This window comes from Rhipicephalus microplus, chromosome X (genome assembly GCF_043290135.1).
Source record: "Rhipicephalus microplus isolate Deutch F79 chromosome X, USDA_Rmic, whole genome shotgun sequence".
Taxonomy (NCBI): domain Eukaryota; kingdom Metazoa; phylum Arthropoda; class Arachnida; order Ixodida; family Ixodidae; genus Rhipicephalus; species Rhipicephalus microplus.
The window spans coordinates 87,272,591-87,295,325 of record NC_134710.1 but is presented as its reverse complement, the minus strand read 5'-3'; the positions used below and the strand labels follow the sequence as shown (position 1 = coordinate 87,295,325).

The 22,735-nt window shown below is 45.0% G+C and overlaps 1 protein-coding gene across 1 annotated transcript in view; it reads right to left on the bottom strand.

The window, feature by feature from the left end:
- The window catches only part of Dop1R2 (dopamine receptor 2), a 403,319-nt gene extending 396,544 nt beyond the window's left edge, over positions 1-6,775 (bottom strand). The window contains exon 1 of the mRNA XM_075877252.1: positions 6,375-6,775. The gene's annotated coding sequence lies outside the window, so the exon portion shown is untranslated. The remainder of the gene's footprint in view (positions 1-6,374) is intronic.
- Between the last annotated feature and the right edge of the window lie 15,960 nt (positions 6,776-22,735).

Below are 22,735 nucleotides of genomic sequence, written 5' to 3'. Positions count from 1 at the left end.
TGCGTGAGAAACGTGGGGCACATTTGGATCTGCTTGTCATTGTTCGCGTGACCTTCTAATTGGTTGCTATTGCCTTAATTGCTTCGCTTTTGTGGTAAAGCTGTGACTTCTTTTTTAGGGCAGTGAAAATAATAAAAATCCGGTCTGTCGGTTCCCAACGTAGTTAAGCAGAAGCAAGTTAACAACTTGAGAATCTCTTGATGTAGCTCTTGGAAGTATTTTTTAAATTTTTGCTGTACAAACTATCGAAATAATTATATAATTTCGGTGCTAAATATTCCATGATATAATGCGGAGTCTGTGGTGAATGCTTGCTCCAGATATGTTGCATGTGCCCGAAAACAGCAAGTTTTCAGCGTGGCGAAAAGACAGATGCTGTGTGCCGTCGAAGTACTCAATTTACGAAAGGAACAAATCTCAATAAAATATCTTACTCTTCAGTCAGATTACGCAGTATAAACACCTGCTTAAGAAGCGAGGGACAAGTTTTTAAGTGTTCGGCCAAGAGATACTACAAAGGCCTTCAAACAGCTTGCTTAAGGATTTCATTGCGATAGAAACCATGTGAAAAGTCTTGACTGGTTTCAGCCCTCACCGTTACCGTCATGTACAGTATATGTATGTATGCGACTATATATAAATATAGACGCCACAAAGAAATACCTAGAAAAAACTATGGACCATGTGCTTGAAGAGAATCCTGATGGGAGGCGAAGCAGCAGCAGCGGTGCGCACGGCGTTGACCCGGTTGAAACGGACGTCGACGCGGGTGCTGGAAGAATGTTTTAAAGCGAAACTCGGGTGTAACGTTTACTCCAGTGAACGTTTGTTAGAAATTTAAACACACAGGAGGCGGGAAGCGTTGAAGACGCTTGCGCTCTGCTTTTTTGGCTCGCGTCTCGTTAATGTTACCCACGCGCCGTCTGTATTCTCGAATGCGATCGGTGTTCTTGACTCGCACCTCGCCGGAGTCGCTGTACACTGCCGAAGCTTGTAATTGGCATCCCTGGCTCGCACCTTGTCGATGTAGACGTGGCCATTTGCGAACGCGATCGGCTTTGCTAACCCTCGCAACGCCGACGACAGCCGGGAATGGTACACGCACACTAGCGGGAAGCATGTCGCGACGGCGTCCCGTCCTTCGGCGCGATCACACGGCAAGGAGCGGCGCGTTGTTCACGTTGCCGGCGCCGCGAGATTCTCTAGGCCGCGCGCGGCGCGAGCACCCGCTAGCTCATGGCTGCTTCTCGCCGACGGATGGAGAGAGGTGGCGCGGGTAAGTTGAGTTACTGTATATGCTACCTGACGGCAGTGTACCCCATCATGGTTTAAAATGTCTTGCGGGAAAGCCGCTCACCACCCGCGTAGGAGCAACTCTCGCGCTTCAGAGTCCTAGCGTTGCTTTATTTTCTCGCTTTCTTCTCTTTCAATATTGTATGAAGGCACGAGAAAAGCTCAGTTGCTCGGGTGACGTCTAGGAGCCTTGATTTTATGTTCACGTTCTTGGTATGTAATAATGAAACAAAGTGTGTCAGCTCGTTGAACCAGTGCGACATGTATATTTATAGTAGGCCAAACATTGGCTTCGTCTTATTTGCAACTGCTTTTCCCATTTACATATATGAAACTATTTTTCCCTGGATTTTTTTCCTGGGGGTAGCGGGTTAAAATATCGGTCGTGGTGGCATCATATTTGATGGAGACAAGAACGCTTGAGTTATATGAACTTAATTTCATTCCACATTGAAGAAACACAGGTGCTCGAAATTTCTGGGGTCCTGCATGCGGCTTTTTTTTATAATCACACTGTTGTTCGGGTACTTCTGGCCCCATCAATCATTTAAGATTTACTACCTCTATGTTATGCTGTAATTGTTGCAATATTATAAATTTTTATTTTATATAAGACTTTTTCTGCTATTTTCGAATAACAACTTTATGTTACATCTTAGAACAGGAGTTTCGAAACAGTAAAGTATAGGTATCATCATCCAAAGTATCGCTTATATGTCTAAATTCATACGTTGTCACCGGTACAGGGCTATGTATAGCCTTCAAAGTATGTACAGCACAGAAGCGTCCACGTCATGTGTGTGCGTCTGTATGTCCGTTCTCACCCATGGTTCGTTCATGCCTTGTTGTACGTTATTCGCCATCGTCACTGTTGTAAGTGCTTATCAGGGCAATCAAATTAGGTAATCAGCAACAATTATTTTGTATAACGAGAAATACACACTGTTTTAACTTTTAAGGAAGGTATAAAGTAAATAAATGATGAAGTAAATAATACATAAACTAGAAACTAAGAATGGTATTAACCGGCACTTACCACGCAAAAATAGTGAAGGCTGTGACAAGCATTTACTACCAGCAAGGGAGTAAATGAAACTTTTCTTTTAAAGAGTGTAACTCATGAAGCGTTAAGATGTAGTGGACGTTGCTATAGTTTGCAGCTCTGCGTCACAGTAGCCTCAGCCTCGACATCATCATGTTGCTCGTTACAGTGCTTTCGAGTTATTTTCAGATCTGCACGTAGCCAGGTAGGTGCCGCGATGATTTTGCCATTGTGGGTCGGCTAATACGAGAATCTTTACCGCGCACAAAACATTGGAGCTCCGTCATCGCTTCTCTCGTTTTACCCAGAAAATGCAGAAGACAAACGCGTGACCGCATCGGTATATTAAGGAGGTACCTTTCAAAATTTTTTAATGTAGATGACATTATTTCGCGAGAAAACGAGATTGCTTGGCAGTTTGCTAGTAACCTTGCCAACCTAGCTTGCTAGCTTGTAGTTTGTCAATTGGCCTTCATTTGTTCTTTTTCAAACAGTGTTCACCGCATTTCATTCGACGCTATCATCGGATGAGTCACGTGCTAGAAGCACGTATAATATCAGCCACTTCAATTCTTTCAACAGCCCCACACAGCACTGACAGTTGGGTGAGTTGGCGTGGGTTCAAAGTTATGAACGGCACAAAAAACGCGGGAAACAAAATGATCAAAACACAAGGACGGGCGCCGTACGCGCAACTACTTTTCATTCGCGTCGACTCACACATATAAACAGGCACGTGGTCACAAAATCCAGTTGATACAACACATAAGGTTTCGTCATGGATTCATATTGAAATAAGATATTTGTTTTTGTTGCAGGGTGATAGAGGAAACGCCAATACATGAGTTAGTGTTTAAAATGTGCAAAGCCTCGACTGTTTCCCCAGCTGTCTGATAATTATTGAGGGACGACCCCACACTCCGATGCAATGTTCACGTATATGGAAAAGGATGTCGGTGTGACAATTGCTCTCGGTTCCCTCAATCTCAGATTGATGCGCCTGCCGGTTTGTCTTATGTATATAGCGTCACATGAAAAAGGAAGCCCGTACACAACCTTCGTAGTGCAGTCAACAGGTTCGGAACGGTGGCCGACGCCATGCTGTAGTCTTCTTCTCATTTCTGTTTTTTACTTTTTGGTTCCACATGCGCATATAGGATTCACTGAAAAAACTACCCTCACACCAGATTGGCTCGGCACGTTTTTCAATCTATGCGACATCCTATATAAACCGGGCCGGTACACCGCATTTAGTGTGGACGTACAAGATTCAAAACACAGCAGCCTTGTTCACCGACGGCGTAAGCGCGTGCGTGATATGTATCTCCGTTTTTATTATCCCAATTATGCACCGGTTTCTGATTCCTCTCTCTTCAAAACTGCATATTAAGTCAACAAACGGTAACTCAAAAAACTGAGGGCAGAAGTATATGTCACCAAGAGATCAATTTGCTTAACAAAGCAAGCATTTCTATGACATCTGTTTCCGCGTTTCCTTGGTAAGTTTCACTAGTAACGTGGCACTTCGATTTGTATATGTCCAGGATTTGCCGAGTGTAGTCGGCCTGACGATCCTGTAGGCGGCCTCATGCAAATTGCGCTGATCCCGGTGAAGCTATGGCGTATTTATTTATTCGGTTGCTGTAGAAGTGGATACATATTTTGGGAGCGTGTTCGTCGCCAAAAAATAGGCACTCCAGCTCTTCGAGACGTTGTTACTTTTTGTCGATCGTGATTTTACGGATCTACTGATTAGTGGATTTGTTCTCTACAAAATTTCTCAATAGAATAATGAGCACTGCTTAAGAACATTTCGTACAACAAATATACACCATCATGCAAACCATTTATTTAGTGTAGCGAAAAGCTTTCTTGAAGTGGGTGGTTAATTGCATGCATTGGCAATTCAGTATAAGAGCAGTGAAGACATTTTAAATTATTGTTTTTCTGTTATAATTCATGAGTTTTGAAAAAAGTATATATTTTTTCCACTTCAGTAACAGGCTAACGCAAGTCAATCTTTCTTGAACTTTTCACGAGTTTCACGAATGCCACTACATGTGGCACTTTCGAGCGTCAGCATGCGTGGATAAATATTATCGACGGATATTCCGTGTTTCAGCAATTTATTGAGCACTGTTATGTGATGGTTTCAAAAACGCACCAGCGTTCTCTAGCGCTCGGTTTGTTTCGATTGTAAGTCTAGACCACAGGATGACTGCCAGCAGCACATGCGTGAACTGAGGCTGCACACCTTCAGCCGTTGCTTGTTTCTGCACGGCTCATCGGGGCAGGGCGCGACCTTTCTGTCAGGCGGGGCGCCGCACGCCCCTTGCCACTCCAGTTGACGCTCACCCGTGAGGAGGTGTACGCTTGAGAACGTGGTCTTTTTTTTTTTTTTCACCGGGAAGCCTTGACGTGCTTGGCTTCACAGGAGTCACGCGCAAAGGTGGCGACGTAATTAGCGCCGCAATTAAAGGAGGTAACTTACTCGCATCAACTGCAAGACTTGTCGCGTGGTTTTCCTCAGCGCTTGCTCACGCGACCGGAGAGTTCATTGGTTTTAAATGCCTCACAAACCACGGTCACAATCAATGTCCTACCCTCCTCTCTTTCTGCGTTTTACTCTTTCCTCTCGCTCATGTCGCCTAATGAGTTCGACAGTCTTGCAGGTCCGCACTTAGGGATGCATCAATTGCGCCCCGTGTAAAGAAGGCTGGGCGCCTAGAAGTTTGCTTTCTTGTTTTCACTGCGTACGATGGTTACTTTCGTGTCACTGCAACGCGATCCGCGATTCTTTAAACTACGGTGATACAAGGAGATTCATTAGCGAGTGCTTGAAGTTTTATTCTACTCGCGTGTAGAGGTTTATTTCGATTTCGTTTTTTTTTACTGTTTTGCAATCACAAGCACGCTCTCGCGTTATAAGTGATAGTTCCGCATGCAGACAAAGTTCATTTATTTACAAAGTTTATTTTTTTTTCAAAGAGCCGGCCTTGTGGACCGACGTAGAATGGAAAACGAGGATTGTGCTGGTTAGTAAACCAGCGAATTGTGAAATCAAGCAATTCATAAATAAACGGCGTATCACAAGTTTTCGGTCGTCCACAAATTATTCATTTTCAAATATATTTTGTTCATTCTATTAAAGCTTCATAAGATTGAACGCTCAAATAGAACAAATATCACAAATGCTCATTGGTTTAGGTGGTCTGACGCTTGAATAAAGTGCATGGCAGCTTTCAACGTATGAACTGAACGAATATGGCTATAAAATTCTGTTGAAGTCCTTGTAGTGACAATATTGAAAACAAACGATGTGCTAAGGCGGGCTACGAGTTCTTTTTGTCGTACTTCGTTGCTACGATTGATTTCCTTTTTACTATGTTAAATTTTTTTCATTCGTCGTTAGACCTTTTATAGCTTCTTTTTCTTGCCACAATAACTTCTATCTCCATTTGACTCTATAGCTTTCGAGTTTACCGCTTTTTTCTATTAATTTTACTGCTTTTTTTATGCGCTGATCTCTCAATAGAGAGATAAACAAAAACGTTCATAACAGGGAGAACGGTGCAGTGACAATGAATTTGAATAAGAAAAAAAGTGTATGCGAACGTAGTCGTCAACATTAAAACCACTGCTTATTTTAAAGTCACAAGAAAATTATAGACACCCACGTCAAGCTCGTGTGAAAAACAGTCTGGCGCGAAATAAGGCAAACATATCAGCTGAACTCGTTTTCATAAAGTGAAAGTCTCGGTATCTTTTGTTTTCATATCGGGACTTTTAGCTTTACTGAAACGAGCCACGGTATTGCTAACTTAAATCGTGTGATTACCAATTTTACTGTCAATATGAAGGTATTTTTTAAAGAAATGCTCAGAACCGCGCATGAAACAAAGATTTCTTCACAAAAAAAGTCACAGACAGTATGACGCAGGAAATGCTTATCAGAAATTACGCCATTTCCAGGAACGAGAGTTTCTGGCGCGACTAAATTTCTGAAACGAAGGAAAAAAGAAGGGAAGTTTCGGCTTACCTTGCCTACGTGTGGCGCGCTGCGCACTGGCCGCCGCCGCTTTCCAGTTCTGCCTTACTTGGACGCGATGAATGAAGGGAAATGTAAACTAAATAATCGCAAACGGAATTTAAGGAAAGAGAGTTACGGGAAGAGGAACGAAAGAAAAGTTGTGTCCTGCGAGAGTTCTTCACCGCTCTTCAGTGCCGACGTCCTCTGCTCACTGTCACTTCCTACAGAGTCCGCGCTGGTCTCACCCTCTGGGGTCCTGGGTCCGCTTGGTATGCGCAGAGAAAAGTTTTCTGTGCGCGCGCGGCGTCGCGCTAGAAGTGAGGAGAATAGGAGGGCGCCTATTGATTGCGGCTCCGAGTTGGGACGGTGTGCAGGAACCGACCGATCGGGACGAGCATTCGAGCGGTGATGACGGGCCCCCGTCGCCCCTGCGCCGCCGCTTCAGGGCACGCTCAGCGGATCGGAAGAGGTGGAGGCGAGCCCGCAGTCAGCGCCCTCCCGGGGCGCACGATGCAGCTTCGCGCGACAAGATTCCCCGCGCGTCCTCTGACGCGCTTGTCCATTCATTTCTTGAACTGTGGCCTGCTAACGAAGGGGCAGAGAGCCATCGTGAGTCCTTTATTAGGGATGTTGAACCATCTGACTGAAAATACACCGACGTGAGATTAATAGACAGTCACATACACGAAAAAGGAATGTTAGCCTGTTCGCACCTGACTTGCTACCCTATTATGGGGAAACGAGAAGCGGGTAGTAGAAGAAAACGGCACACGCAAAAAGTAAGACGCACGAACTCGCGTAATAGTGCTCACCGCCACGGCCACGGAACGCGGTTGTCCGCTGAAAATACGCTTTCGGTGACGGCCTGACAGCTTTCGCGCTCTGTAGCAGGGGAAATAGCGAATAAAAAAAGAAAGAATATCACCAATTTCAGCGTGCTCTTGCAATAAACCATTGCAATCAGCGCCTGTCCGTGCCGTTAATCTGATATGCTAATGGGAGGGGGGGGGCATCAAAAACGTTCGATATCACAGTCCATAAAAAGGCTACCATAACTAGGTGCTACCGGAGTCCACGAGAGGAAGGATACCTTCGGAGATCGCGAACGCTTCAGTATGTTTTTTCTCAAGCACATATAACCGCTAACTGTTATGAGTAATACGGTTGGTATTGATTTCTGTTCTTTCAATATACTTATCAGGAATTCATATCCCCATGCAGCTCCTTTGCATTTTGGCGCAGAGACAAGCGTTGCTCCATTTCACAACTAAACTGAATGAAACTGATGCCGGGAAAAAAAAAAGAACTCTTTCCTTTCTGGTAATGGGGTGGTGATTAGAGGCGTGCGCACTAGGGGGCAGGAGAGGGCACCCCTTTCTAGTCGCCTAAGAGGAAAGGAGTGTGCAGTTTGCCCCATAAGTAAAGGTAATCGAGAGATGGGGTGCCGCGATTAACCATCACCCCTCCCGAAGGGAAACCATTAGCAAGGTTATGGCGGTGACAGAGGATTACACATGCGTCAGTCAATAACCAAGAACAGCAACAACAATAACAACAAAAAACGTGAGACAAGAAAATCAAAAACGTCTTGGACGTTTTCACTATTAGGATTCTGCTTGGTGAGGTGAATTTGTTGGACGTACTGCGACAGAAAGGTCTACAGCTCATTACTGGTGTACTTTGTTTCAGATGCTTTGCTTCGCAAATAGCAACGAACAGCAGTCGAAACGCACGACGTACTGGAGAATGATGGAAGCAGTGGTTACGTGTGCATTATAAAACGCAAAGTTACTATTGCAATTTTCCCAAAATTTTTACCAAACAATAATTATTAGCCCAGACATTTCGCGCATTTTTTATGTATTTAACAAAAGAGCCACACCTTAGTGGAGGAGGGCTGCTGTAAGGAGTATAAATTATTTTCCTAGCCTTTGGAAACAAATAATGCTTAGTTTTAAAGCTGAATTATTGGACGCTTAACGTAGTAGAGGTTTTACATACATCGACAAGGGGACAGCTATTGATGTCAGAAAAAAAGAAGAAAAGGTGGTAGCAAGAACAGCTGTGTCCACTTGGTTAGTCGATAAAAACCTGGTCAAACTTCACTCTCGGCCGCTGATCCCGACTTGATAACTGCTTTTAGCGTTGACATATCTTCCTCAAAGAAAGCTCATGGGCGCACAACTGTTTTGCCAGTACCTTTACTTGAATGCCTGGTGTCTGGTTTGTTACAAGTGTTACAAACCAATTTTTATGTGAAGCTTTCTTTTTGGGGGAACATCTGAGGTTGTGCTGACAGTGGCTTTTACTGTCTTGCTAAGAAGGCACGTGTCCCACCTTGCGTTGCACGTCAGAGCAAGAGCAAGTTTGTTGAGACGCACCCAGTTACATCAAAGCGTAGGGGCATGAATGAAGCTGAAAAAGAAACAAAAAAAAGCTCACTGTGTCTTAAGTGTTCGCTGAAGACGACTCAAATGTGAAAGCCATTGGGAATAGCTATCTTATCATTATAATCTTCCTATAGCACACATTTATTCCGTCATCATCATTATCATTATTATCGTCATCGTCGTCATCATTATCCTCATCACCTTTATTTTCATAAGTTTATAAATAACGCGGGGCATAACCACTTTAACGCAGATTCACCAAAGTACACGTTTTCTACATGGTCTTTTACTAAAGCGGTTTGAAGCACTGGCGTGATTCTGTGGTAGAATATTTGACTGCCACGCAGTATACATGGCTTCAATTCCGGCTTGAAGCCTGGGCCCCTTCAACAAACTCGGCTTACAATGCAAAAAAATTTCATTATCGACGGCTGCTGATCAATTGGGAAACTCACTTACAAGAGAAAAGTTTTGTGAATTCCGTCCATCATTTTCACTGAAGCCGCAAGTGTTTTGGTACCACACGTCGCGCTTTTCTTCTCATAAAGCACCTAAGGCTTTCGTCTTAACACCCTGCTCGCGGTGGAAATCCGTTCCTCATGTCGGAAATCTCGCTGGATGTATTTGTTCTCCAGATGATTCTCTTGACAAGCATCACCTTCGTCCGCCTGTGCCAACATCAAGAATCCTGCTCTACACCCAACAGTTCGCATTAGCATAAACTGCTGTTTTCACTATGGGGACTTCGTTTGTGTATGACGTGTTCCCGGGTATGGGAAAAATTGTTACGCAATGGAAAACATTGCAAGACATTACATAATCGGAACTTGTTGCTGGGCGAGTTGATAAACACTTGACACCGTATTGATCTTAACGCTAAGCAAGACGAAGACATAGGATGTCACCACAAGCTTTGCACTAGCGCTTGTCTTGTGACCTATCTCTCTCACGTGTGTTGTGTGTGCGTGTACGTGGAGACAAAAGTGGATATTACACAGACGAGTGCTAATTTTGCACTCGGCCATGTGTTTCTCTTCTTTCTGTTTGTGCGCATGTGCGAATTCGCTGAAGTAACTTTCCGTACCTTACAATTACCGCATTTTGTTCTGAACCTATTGAAAGTCTTGCTGCTTGGAAGATATTACGTTTATGCATTGGATCTGCCTCATATATAAGATGGGTCGGCCCCGGAAGCAGGACACACATGGGAGCATAGGAGTGCGCGTGGGGACGGAGGAAGGGTGCATTCCCTTCTAGTCACCTAAGAATATAGGGTGGAGGCCTGCCCCATACATTGAGGTAATATATAGAAACGGGGCACTGCGATAAACCATCGCCCCCCCCCCCCCTTGAAGCAAAACCTTGCGCACGTTTGTGCAAGGGATCATCTGTTGTCACTTTATATCATAAATAACTGTTTCCCCTTCCGTAAACTGAGAAATTACGATACAGCATCTTGTGGTGGGCTGCTGCACATATGCTACAACCTTATATATTTTGATATTGTGCGCAATACCCGAAGCACACCTCATAGTTGCGCTTTGTTGTCTCACGACCATACCGTAGTTCGGCACGAATATCGGTTCAATGTTATCTTAAGTTGTCAGTAACAGTAATACTAAACCATTTTATAGCCCATTGCAAAAACTCAAAACCTGTTAGATATGAATGCATGAATATATTCCGTAATCATTCTCTGCTTAATTTTCAAAGTTATATAGGTTTACCTATGGGCGAAGAACAACGGGCTTTAAGAGGATATACTGATTAATATTATCGTCATTTTTTAATGGGTGAACTTGAAGAGAAACAATAATAAAGAGCCCAACACATTGAAAAAGTAATGAAGAAAAAGCACGCTGCGTGTTTGGTATATCGTCAACGTATTTACCGAAATTCGCCAAATTCTACGTACCATGTAATCGACGTTATGCGAAGCATGTGGAGCGAAGGTGACCACGTTGCAATTTTTAAATTGAGCTATACTTCATAAAATGACGCTAAATATGTGTACAAATGTTTCCCGCACAGACTATGTTGAAGAGTTGCAAACGTTTATATAGCCAGTTATTTGCACTTGCGCAACGATGCCAACCGGAACATGCCTATTAGCAACACCCGAAGCTGATATGAAGCGCTGATGCTCGCGAGGATGCTGGTCCTGGACACTACTACATAAATCAACTTCAGCGTATGGCAACTAACTACGGTTGACATTAACCTGACGGGACAGCTGTATCAAAGGAGTACATATGTAATGTTTATAAAATTGGATAGGCAGCACTGCAACCATGCACCATTGACGTTTCACGAGCATTAGCGTTTATTTGAAAAGTAGTTCCGAGACCTGGCATAGCCATGTGGTAAAATGCTTCATTACCACGGAGAATGCTTGAGTTAAATTCCAGCTGGCACCCTGAAATTTATTCTTTGCACTCGTTGGCTCAACACTGCAGTTGTCAGGTCTTTTTTATCACTCAAGCGTTAAAATTGCTCATGTGCGTTCTCGTCGTTCCTAGATAGACACTGAGCGTCAATCACCTGTGGCACATACCCGCATGCCAGAGGCCTATACTCGCCCGTGGGTATGTGCCACTGTCTGGCGGGAAGTGTTAGACGGCGTACGCGACGGGATTGTGACTCTAATCAAATATTGACCAGCGCGTCATATTTGTTAAACCATCTTACCCTCCCATGATAATTTTGGTTCACCCCAAGCTAAGGGGGTGACGACAAGACCACGCAAACGTAAGCGGCTAGATAGATAGATAGATAGATAGATAGATAGATAGATAGATAGATAGATAGATAGATAGATAGATAGATAGATAGATAGATAGATAGGTAGATAGATAGATAGATAGATAGATAGATAGATAGATAGATAGATAGATAGATAGATAGATAGATAGATAGATAGATAGATAGATAGATGATACGCTCAAAGTCGCCGAAGTTCCCTAAGGAATGCTTCGCATTTAAAAACCGAAACACGATGAGCAATTGTTACCGAGCAAAGAAAAACTTGGAGGACACTTTAGGTTCGCCTTCATGAGTGGGTGGTGATAGCGTTCTCGGGCCCCGTTCCCCACGTTTTTATATTTACAGGCCAGGTTTTACTACTATGCAATGTGGGCAACTCAGCCATGCACATCATCAGGAAAGGAACGTCTGTGCTCAAAACATTTGCCATTTCAACTCTCCCACAATACGCGCCTGTACATGTACAGTGGCGAGATGGTGGTAACAACTTTATATTTCTTTCATCTCGTGACTGAGCAAAGTGCCCACTATGCGCCCGTAAGGAGACACGGTCACCTACGCCGCTGAACGCTTTGGTAATGGAATACTGTTAAAAAGCTCATTTCTCTCCTCCCGAAAATTCCGTTGCTCGTTTCGACGTCGTCGTTGATTGTGAGCAACGAATGAGCATTGTCCGTGAACGACGATTGACAACAGATGCAATTAAATAAGAAAAACCTTCAGTTCATGTCATATTTTAACGCAGGACTACTACTTGGCAAGAAGGTGTTCTACCACCAAGCCACGTCCGTGTGCAAAACTGTGTCGGACGAACAAAACCTTGTACGAATTTCATCCAGTACGAGTAGTGTGTGGTACCCGAAACATGTAAAATTGCGTGGCAGAAGTGTACGTTTGCATAAGGCGTCAAAAAGTATGAATACTACAATGCGTGGTTGGCTTAAAGGTCCAAAAATTACAAAACACACAGGCATAACTAATCATCATGATTATCAAGAGCATTAAAAAGCGTGCAGATGTGTCGGCTTTTGTGGAAGCGTAGCGGGTACTTCCCCAATTCTCTAAATGAAGAATTATGGCGTAGTAGGCACTTCACGCAACTGTTCTTTCAGTCAGCTTGCAGGATAGTCTCAAATGGCTAATGTTACGCGCATAAACGTTCCTTTTCTTGCGGCATGTTTGAAACGTCCGACCAAAAGTGAAGCCAGGCTAACGATGGAAATGACGATGTGAACAGGACCCGATTACGCTATCCCGCTCTTAAAGGCGAGGCTTAAGTTTCGTTGACAATTTCATGCTGTTTCTGCTGCTGATGATGACAAATTATGTCTAAGCGCTCGGTAAATGGGTTGCCTTTTAGAACAGCCACTTGTTGCACTATTCACACAGTGTGACACCTGCAGGTTGGAGTTTGCACCGGTGTCACACGGGCACCTTTAATCGCGATCAGGGCGATCCGGATCGGATTTCTTGATCGGGATCAACTTTATTACCACTGCTACACAGGCCAAGCTAATCCGGTTTCATCTTGGGTCGAATTAAATGTACCAGGTGGCGATTGCGTGCCAGAAAAAAAATCTAATGGACAAAATTTGGTGTAGAATATTTCTAAACAGCCCTTTATCTGCGATCTTATTCGTGCAAGAATTACTCGAACTTCAGAAATTTTGCGCACGACAACAAGACCAATTTAATAAATCCATCATTACATAGAGTTTCTCTTGCACTTGCCTGCATACTGCTTTGTGAGGTTCTTAATCTTTGCTTTTATTTCTGATGGCCTCCGCTCGTAGCCGTCCAGTAGCAGTGAAGTGTCGATCTCGTTGTACGTACCAGAGTTTCACTTCTGGCACCTGAGGTCTTCCAGTCGCTCCTGCCAGCCGTCAATTACTGTAAAGGTCTCTTCATTCGACCACGAAGTGCGTGTACCTTGCGACGTAGTCAAAAGGCTTGCAACACTTATAATCGACTTGTTTCGAGGTGCTCCGACTGCTCCGATGGTGCGAGAGTTAAACTGAGCACGGAAGACAACAGTCGTCTGCTTATCATCTGCTTCTCCCATGACCACATGCGGTCAATACGAATCTTAACATATGCGATATTTCAGATATTGTTGGAGTGTAAACAGTTCAGAATTTGCTTTCTTATAAACATCTAACTGATTTAACGTGTTGTTATTGAAGTATGCTCAATTTTTTTGCTTATTGTGCTTTCAACAAGCTCGGGCAGGGGGTGCAGATGACAGCTAAGTCGCGATCTTTCAGCCAGATCGCCATGGGCGGATAGCGATAGTCTTGATCCCAATAACGCCTGATCGTGAATAATGATTGATTGTTTTGTGGAGTTTAACGTCCTAAAACCACCATATGATTATGAGAGACGCCGTAGTGGAGGGCTCCGGAAATTTTGACCACGTGGGGTTATTTAACGTGCACCCAAATCTGAGCACACAAGCCTTCAATATTTCCGCCTCCATCGGAAATGTAGCCGCCGCAGCCGGGATTCGATCCCGCGACCTGCGGGTCAGCAGCCAAGTACCTTAGCCACTTAAACCCTCCGCGTCGGGGCTGATCGTGATTAAAAGTGACCGTGTAGCAGCACCTAATCCGGATCATGTTTAATCTGAATCGACACTGATCTCGATTGAAAATGCCCATGTGACACCGGTATAAGATGCATTATTACACGTTTAAACGCAACACCTCACACTACACGGTGGCTGTGGAGGTTTCTTTTTTTCTATAGAGTTGCAAGCGCTGATGTAGCTGTGTTGTTGAGCACCTGCTTGCTTCAAAGAAAGCTTAAGTTTGATTTTGATTCAGAGCCATGATTTCTATTATATGCATTCATCGCAGTTTTGCCCTCAAAGAAAACTACAATTTTATGGTCGGAACCATTCTAGCGACATCGCCGCTAAAATTCAATGCCAGGGCGTGCAGTAAATGCCGCTACTCTGTTACTTCAGATCTGAACTTCACGAGACAAGCTTTGAATAATGCACGTCACAGCAGAATCCATCCAAGAAGAATTTTGAGTTGTTTGCTTGAAAGTTCATCGCTTATTACGTGAACTACACAAGCAAATCGCTCATCAACTGAACGCGTTCCCACTTGGCATCAGGAGCAACAGGACCCTATATACAGTGCAGCAGGCATGAGTGAGTGAGTGTGTGAGTGAGTGAGTGAGTAAATATGTATTGTGTTCAGCAAAACGCGTAGTCCCACGACGTCACTTTGGCAATCTGCTTTGTTAGACTGCCAAAGTTAATTTCAACCAGATATAACAAACGTAGAAGCGAGGTAAGAAGCATGATCAACAGAAGAAGATGACCTGCTTTGTCAGGATGAGAGGGGGCGTGCAAGGTAATATATTTTTTAAAGTAATTTCCCAAATGTTGGGAAAAACAAACTAGAACGCCTAGAGAAAATGGGAATGAATAAGCGATCTGTCTACACTGTAATAGGGTGTGGGGAAGTTTAAAGTGACATAAACGCGCTGTTTGACGTGTCTGCAAACGCATGTATTAGCTGAAACATGAGCTATAGCCATATTTGCAAGATGTTTCAGCGCGCGAACAAAGGAAAAAGGACAGGGTAGACAGAAAGAGCGCTGACGAATCTCATCATTCTCGTTAAAAAGAGACTGCATTGCCTGCATAGCTTTCACCTTAAACATTGAACGAGGAAGAACCGCAAAACCACCTTCCTTGTCAGCCGGCAGAAGTGACAAGGAATGTGCCTTTAGGTACGTGACAGTGCTTCCTGTATTGACAACTTTGTTCGAAGGCTTACATCTCGAGAGCACCTGCACTCCTTGGGCAACACATCTATCACATTCAGAGTCAGGAGCACGACGGGCGACTTGCCTGACCAGAGTGAGGAGCTCGTGCGGTGTTCTTGAAGGTGCCACCACGTACTTTGGTCCGAGGCATAGGGTGTGCTTAACGTTGTCGGGAAGAAAAGCATCCCCGAGAACATGTACACAGTCCTTAGGAGCTGGAGACTTCCTTGGTGTGATGGCCCGCAGGTAACTGAGTGACTGACGCCACATGAACTCGACGTTTCGGTCTACGAGGCTTGAGAGTTCACGACACTTCTTCTGTTTAACTGTTGTGCGTTCGTTCCCTAGGATTTGTAGTTGCAGGGCTTGACGGTACAGTCGAGCCTTCCGAAGCCATTCCGAGCGTAGAATCCTGGATACTCTTAAACCATGGCCAACTGAGGGAGTGAGGCCACCAAACAATGCCTTGACTTCGGGAAGAAGTATCTTTAGCCGGATGCAGTACGCCAATGAGAGTGCGCGGCAAGCAGCCACACTGATTAAACTGACGAGAAGAGAAGGGCTTGTAGAAGAGGAGATATAGATGCCCGATGTACTAGAAATGTAACTCACAAGAGTGGAAACTTGGGCTAGTTGGTGCGTAGTCATATTTGCAAGATGTTTCAGCGCGCGAACAAAGGAAAAAGGACAAGGTAGACAGAAAGAGCGCTGACCAATCTCATCATCCTCGTTAAAGAGAGACTGCATTGCCTGCATAGCTTTCACCTTAAACATTGAACGAGGAAGAACCGCAAAACCACCTTCCTTGTCAGCCGGCAGAAGTGACAAGGAATGTGCCTCTAGGTACGCGACAGTGCTTCCTGTATTGACAACTTTGTTCGAAGGCTTACATCTCGAGAGCACCTGCACGCCTTGGGCAACACATCTATCACATTCAGTCGCTCAGTTACCTCAGTCGCTCAGTTACCTCAGTCGCTCAGTTACCTGTGGGCCATCGCGCCAAGGAAGTCTCCAGCTGCTAAGGACTGTGTGGATGTTCTCGGGGGTGCTTTTCTTCCCGACAACGTTAAGCACACCCTATGCCTCGGACCAAAGTACGCGGTGGCACCTTCAAGAATACAGCACGAGCTTCTCACTCTGGTCAGGCAAGTCGCCCGTCGTGCTCCTGACTCCTGACTACGCACCAACTAGCCCAAGTTTCCACTCTGATGAGCTATAGCGTCATTATCTGTAGCATTCTTCATAACTTCTTAGATATTTTCTCGCATTGGAGGTCATTCTAAGTGGCACTCTGTGATGGTTTTGAAAATGTAAAGCTGTCATTTTGCACCTATAAACATTACACCTGTAACCCCAGCGGAGATTTAAAAACGCGACATTTTGATATTCTTTCTAGACGCATTTCACAAATATACCTTTAAAAATAAAGCTGGCAAAGTTACAGCTCGCGCGTAAATTTGTTATGGTAGTTGTTCCTGCGGTTAAACCGCAGCTGATTTGTTGCTCATGAATTGTGAATTTTTGTACCAACTCAAAAGTCACGAATTTATAATCTTGAGTTTTTTCCAAAATGTCAACCATCTCACTTGAGATAGACGGTTTGTATATGAATTAATTTTATATAGATCAGAAGCATCACTCTACTTTAAAAAAATGATGCAAAAAGTTTATCTCCTCCGTCACTGCGGGCGATTGCGTCAGGCCCACTTTAACACTGCAAGGAGCAAGGTTTAGCCTGTATGCATGATTCTCAAAATAGACGATAGGAGTGTGATGGAAAGAGCGGTGCACCATGTGTTCGCTCATTTCCAGACCATATAAGGTGCTCACTGCCTTCTCAAAATCGGAACGTGCATGGAGTTTCTTGCCGTAATGAATAACTATGTTATTGTTGTACGGTGAGTTAAAAGATGAAAATATTTTAGGGAGAGGGCAGCTGCTGTAAAATTTGATCTACTGAGCCATTCCTTCACTACAGTGCATCCACAAATTTCAATTGCTATGCTTGAACGTACAGAAGATACCAAATAACGCCCTGAAGAACGCATGTAAAGGCGAAATCGAGGCCCTCCCCAAATAGAAGATATGACTCAGCAGGCAAGCTACAATTAAGTTCGCTACATGCATTTAATGTTGAACGAAAGTTTCTTCCCAACGTTGCCAACATAACATGAGCGAAGTGTAACTGACGCTATTCCTGTGTCACGCTGTGAGAACAGACGCACCCTGACTTGAGAGACCACACGACGCTGCGACACCTGTAGTATCTCACGAGCACGTGCGGTTTATTGTTAGACCACTAGTAAGGGACGCATCCCAATGTTGTTGAACAGCTATATAATGTCCGCTGCACCTCCCTTTCTTGGCAAAGATGCGTTGGTCAACACTGCATCTCGAAGATCTGCTTGAACTGCTTGTCGTAGGTCAGGAACTTCGGTGGACGATGTGTTCTCAGAGATCTTCGAACAGGCTGTGTGTGAGGAGTGCTGTCTGAGGTGATGTCTGGTTCTACTGGGTAAGTCACAGAAGTAAACAACCCAGCACTGTTATCGTGATTCTGGTCAGGTGTTCGATGCACTTCCGTATCACGGGTTGGCTGCACATCTTTTGTAATGCCATCATCACATAGGTTCCTAAAACTGAAGGCTTCCGACGTGGGTGGTAGATGCTGTCTATTTCGCCTATGCTGCTCACCGTCCTCAGAGAGTAATCTGTAGGAACGAGGTGCAACCTGCTCAAGCCCCATCGCTTTTTTTGACCATCTCTTCTCATCTTTCAGGCGAACGATGTCACCTGGCTGAAGTCTTGAAAGTGTTTCCTTCGGTGAACCGCGTCGAGGCCGCTTTGTTACTTTTCGGCTGCCAAGTGGATTAAAGTCGGGAAGACCAGTCCTGAGGCGGCGATTCATTAGCAGTTCACCAGGGGAACTACCACACTCCAGAGGGCTTGTGCAATAATTAAGAAGGCCTTAGTAAAAGTCACCTCCTGAATGCTGGGTCTTCTTCAGAATATTTCTAAACGTAAATTCGAGCGCGAACACACGACGCGATCACTCACGCACGCACACACCCAGGCATCAAACACACACATCAAGCACATACATTCTTGTGTGTATGCGTGTGTGAGTGATTGTATCGCGTGTTCGCATTCGAATTGACGTTTAGAATTGTTGTACTAACTAGCCCAACAACAAGTTATTTTTTTAGAATATGTTTCATCACTTGAACGCCTTTTCCCGCGAGTCCATTTGAACGTGGAAAGCAAGAACTCGACGTGATATCCTTGGTGTCGTACTAGGCCGCTCAGTGGGCAAACTCTCTTGGTGCAAATTGCGGCCCGTTGTCGCTGAGAACTTCAATTGGTACTCCGTGCCCAGCGAAAATGAATGACATTTTGCGCATCACTTCTTGTGCTGAAGTACCCTGTAAATATTAAACCTCCGGATGATTGGAGTACGCGTCGTAGAGCACCAGGTATATGTTACCTACATATTGACATAGATCTGCTCCAACACGAATCTATGGCGAATGCGGAGTTTCTCTCATCAGAAACGATTCTCCAGGTTGGGTATATGCTTTGATCTTGGAAGTTTCACATCTGCTGGTCATGTTCCTAATGTCTTGAATAATTTTGGGCCAGAACATCAAGAGCCCTGCCTTCGCCAGTGATTTGTTTATACCTAAGCGGCCTTCACGCAGCCAACTCAGCATTTCTGATCGTAATGACCATGGTATGACCACCTTGGCTCCTTTAAACAACAGCTTTTTAATGACAGACAATTCTGAGCCGTAAGCACTGTGCGGACCCGTAAGCGGTTGCTCCCGCTCAGACTGAATTACTCTGATCACATTTGAGAGAATTGGATCTTATGCTGTATCTTCGACCAGTCTCGCGCTGGTTTTCTCACTGACCAGACTTGACCGGACCGATACTGCATGTACCGCCACATCGCTGTCTTCGTCTTCTGGCACGTTGCAGTGGGGACTTGGAGCCCTAGATAGCATGTCTAGCAAGACTAGAAGTTTACCCGGAACATAGGCACACTGCTATTTGTATGTCATCAGTCGGAAGAACAGCCGTTGTAGTCGGAGAGGCATGTCACCAATGCATTTTTTCGATATCAAAATCAACGGCTGATGATCTGTTTCTATGAGCCCCCTTCAGCCTTATATAAAGTCATGAAAATTTTCACAGCCATAGACAACGCCTAAAGTCTCCTTTTCAATTTGCGAGTATTGTTTTTCGCATTCTGTGGGGCGCCTTGAGCTATATGCCACTGGTCGCCAATCTAAACCATGCTATTGGGAGAATGCAGCGCCAAGACCGAATCTTGGGGCGTCCGTAGACACTTTACATTTCCTTTTCGGAACGTAGACCACAAGCACAGGTGAGCTTGTTATGGCCTCTTGAATGGCTTCTAACTATTTTGTATGCTCGGGTCCCCACGTGAAGTCTCCATTGTGCTTTAATAGTTCATGGAGAAGAGTAGTTCTGTGTGAAAGATGAAGCACGTGTTTTCCGAAATACGTAAACATGCCTAAGACGCACTGAAGCTCTTGCTTTGTGCTTGGCTCTGCCATTTGCCAGACGCTGCTGGTGAGTTCGGGCGATGGCTGTATGCCTTTTTCACTGAGCTTATCACCTAGAAAATGTTTTTCTTTCATGCCAATTTAACACTTCTCAGCGTTTAGTCTGATTCCATGCTTTGAGCCACGTCCAACGCAGCCCTCAAACGCTCTTCACGTTCTCTTTCATTCGATCCCCATATGAGTACAGTCGGCGTATACTCTCCCACATGAGAGGCCATCAAACATGGCTTTCTGGTACACCTCTGATGCAGACGCCAAACCGAAGGGCAGGCGAAGAAATATGCAACGCCCAAATAGCGTGCTGTATGCAAAACTACCAAAGCTCTCTTCATCTAACGGAATCTGATATAAACCAGATTTAGCATCTAACCTTGAAAATACACGCACGCCTGTCAGGTTGGCTTCAATGTCTTCACGCTTGGGCATTTTAAAGTGCTCACGCTTGGGGCATTCATTTACGTTCCGTGGATCAATACAAACTCTCAGAGCACCACCTTTTTTAAGTATGACTACAGTAATCATCCATTCAGCCGGTTCAGCAGCCCTTACGATAATGCCATCATCGCACATGCGATGCAACTCATCCTTTAGAGGTTGCTTCAGGAGGTGAGGCACTCGACGTGGGTTTTGAATAACTGGACGCGCTCCTTGTCGAAGCACCATGTTGTACAGCGTTCGAACGCATCCCAAGCCGTGAAACCGATTCGGGAAGTCTTTCATGACGCGTTCCCGAAGTGTTGTCTTTCCCGGTCCAGCTTGAGAGAGCACAGCTGACACTTCCGCGATGTGACGCACGAGGTCAAAGTCCTCACACGCAGCAAGTCCGAGTAGGGCACGTCTTTTTAACTCCACAAAAATTTCAGGCTCACAGTCTTGCATTGGCACGGAACTGGGATCCCAACTGTTCCGAGGTGCTTGATAGCTTGACCGCTGCAATTACGTAGCGTCGCCTTGCTCTTCTGAAGCTGGTACTTCTGGCACCTAAAATTCTTGAGCCAACGCAGAGAGATCAAGTTTACCTGTGTACTGCGCTACTTTGAAATTTGTTTGCTATTTTTCACAGTTGCGTTTATCATCCTTTCCGAACTCTTGCTTGAATAAACTTGCAACACTTCATACTGCGTGCTCGATGAGTTGCTGCGCGTCTCTTCGACATCGTCTACCGCTTTCTTAGTTCTGCAGGCTGCTGCGAAATGATTCTTTTGGCCGAATTTTCTGCATTTTTGACCGTAGGCCAGGCATTTTTTCGGTTTATGCTACCTCTTGCCCCTGTTGCAGGCTCTATGGTTTGGCGTCTTGTCGTTTCTTGATATTTTTTCTTTGCTGATAGTTTCAACAGCTTTTGTTTCCGGAGCTTGCCACTTTCTTTTCAGATCTGCTGCTATTTTGCGGATTGTGCTGCTTTAATGGCGTCTTCCAGTGATAGCAAGTTCTCTCTGAGTAGGCGCTCTCGAAGCTGGTCGTCAGCAGTTCCGAACACAATCTGATCCTGTATCATGAATTTCTGCAGAATTCCGAAATTGGAACTCTGCGCTTTTCACTGTAGGTCTCTCAAGAAGCTTTCGAAAAATTCGCCATCCACCTGTACGGGCTTCCGAAACAAGTACCGTTCGAAAGTTTCATCCGTGTGAGGCTTTCGAAGAACGGTGTCATAGCTCTCCTTCTCTGTCACCGTGCAACCGAAAATGTCGAATACTTCGACACCTTCTGCCTTGCTACATGGAGTAGCAATGCCACTTTCTGCTTCTGACGGCATTCCCACTCGCTTTCCGTGGCTTCAAGGTAGAATTCAAAACGCTGACAAAACTTACGCCAGTTCTCGGCGATATTTCTGGAAAATACGAGATGGCCCAGCCAGCGTAGTCCTTCCATGGCTTGAAGAAGAGGTGACACCATTCACTTTTGACACTATGTAACCGACGCTAGTCCTCTGTCACGCTTTGAGAACAGACGCGCCAGGACTTGAGAGACCACACAACACGGTGGCACCTGTAGCGTCTCATGAGCAAGTGCCGGTTTATTTTCAAACCACTAGTAAGGGACGCAGCCCAAGGTTGTTGGACAACTATATAAAGTCCGCTACCCGAAGGTCAACTCAACTTTTGATCTACAACTTTTTTGATTGTCCTTATTTCTTGCTGTTGTGTTGTGGTGGAGTTCAACAGTTAGAAGCTGGGGCGACATTCAGTTTTTTGAGCATCTGCGCAGACATTCTCGTCGGTGCTGGAGAGTTCACGCAGCAACAACCGAAGTATCTCACAATTATCACTACACTCTGCAAAACGCTAGTGTCGTGCTAATACGAAATTTGAAGCAGGTACTGATATATATATGTGACTTCTGTGAGTCACATGTATCCTCATGCTGATTGCCTTAACCATACCATTGAGCAGCAAGTATGGCAATAGAGGACCTTTGTTTAGAGTGTTAGAAGAAGCGTGACGCGAGCTAGTTTTAGCAAGAGGTGTTTTTCACAAAAATTAACGGCATTTTCCCAAAGGGAACCATGATTGGATGCTAAGCAGCAGCGTTGTGCATTGACGCGATCGGCGTTTTCGACTCGCGCTTCATCAGTGTCGTTGGTCTTTCGCTGCCAACGCTTGCGTTCGGCTTCCCTGGCTCACCCCTCGTTGGTGTTGCAGGCGTGGCGTCGCCATTCACGAACGCGATCGACTCTGCTAACCCTCGCAACACCGGCGACGCCGGGTTAGTTAGTCCAAATTGCTTCGGCGTAAGTCTCAGCGGTCGAGGGAGATTCGCTTTCTGGCGTCCTCTCCCTCACGGATAAACGAGCTGAAATAGTGTTCACTTGCTGTGCGTTCGAACATTGCGAACAGTGGAGAAGGTG